The sequence below is a fragment of the Loa loa genome, assembly GCF_000183805.2.
Source record: "Loa loa unplaced genomic scaffold supercont3.186, whole genome shotgun sequence".
NCBI classification, from domain to species: domain Eukaryota; kingdom Metazoa; phylum Nematoda; class Chromadorea; order Rhabditida; family Onchocercidae; genus Loa; species Loa loa.
This window is the reverse complement of record NW_018108366.1, coordinates 34,569-36,095: the sequence shown is the minus strand read 5'-3', so window position 1 is coordinate 36,095 and position 1,527 is coordinate 34,569.

The window sequence follows — 1,527 nt, the reverse complement described above, 5'->3', positions numbered from 1 at the left end:
TTCTAATGTTTTTCAAAGTTTTCTTTTTTTTAAACGAAAAAAATTAATTAATAAAAAAGATTTTGTGGAAAATTAATATTGTTTGAAAACTTTTTTTCGAATTTTTTTTACACATCTTTTTTTTCAAATAACTAGAAAGAAGAATACTGTAAGGATTATATTATGCGAATCCGTAAATTCGATACTTCAATAATTAGAATGAGTAGCGTTTATTTTTCTTTTTATTTTAGGAAACCCAGAAATTTGCATTTTAATATTGGATTTGAAAAAGCTACCAAAGAATTCGTTTACAAATGAATTTTCTATTAAGAAGGGAAACTGAGTAATTTTTCTTCGAAAAAATATATTATGTAATACTAGAAAGTGAAAAAAAGATTTGCAAAATGTTCCGAAAACTCCAAAAAATGAGAAAAGAAAATTTCAAATTACTCAATTTACTTAACTATTCGAAATTTATTTTTAGAAAGAATCTTAGTAGCTGTAAAATTTTCAAATTCATTTGAATTGATTTGTTTTGTTAATTAGTCTCTAAGATTATTATTTGATTAAAAAAAAAGAAGAAAAAATGAAGAATAAAATTCTATCCTTTAGAAGTAATGAAAGAAAATACTGATTGAATCATTTAAGAAAATTTAAATTGTCTATAAAGCTGGCAGACCAGACTGTTTAAACCATTACATTGTTTGAGCAACATCAACATTAGAATTATATAAGCGTCCACTTTTGCTCCTTAATCAAATTTTTTATTGAAATTTAAATCATATTGGACAATACTGCAACCTCCATTGGTTTTAAAAGCAATGAAATTACCAGAAAGGAAAATATTTCCGGTATCGAGCATTGAACTGAGTGTCAAGCATTGAACTTCTTTTGGCTAAACTATTTTGCATCTAAAACGATTTAATGATTCTTTTCAACAGAGATATATTCACTGCCTTTTTTGGGAAAAGATGAAAGAGAAAAGTCGAAACTCCCAATTTTGATCAGACCTATTTCAACATTGAATCTATTTAAATATTGTGATGAACAAATTTCTACAACACATCTAACAAAAAAAAAAATACAAAATATTTGGATGAGAATTTTTATGTTTATTCGCTAGTAAGCAGCATAATTTTGACCAAAATAGTCTAAAAATTAAGGATTTTTTAAAAATTCATATTAATCCAAAACATTTGGATGAGAATTTTTATATGTGTTCGCTAGTGCACAACATGATCAGTGATCTTTGATAGCAATCAATATATCAGGTCGATTCGCAAGTGTTGACATGCGTTGATCGTGTAGAATTGTTTGCTTTTAATACTAGTTGAACTGGATGCGGTTGTTTTTATTCGACGAGTACCACTACTTTTGGAACTACTCCTGATAGTAATGTTTATACTACTGTTATTTACCTTAAAACCTGTAGTATTGAAACTTCTACATTGGAGCTATTACATTGAAATTTCTCAGATCTGTCAACGATATGGAACTTTCATTGAATGCAAATCAACTGTTGGGCAACTCATTGGTGTGAGCTCAAAA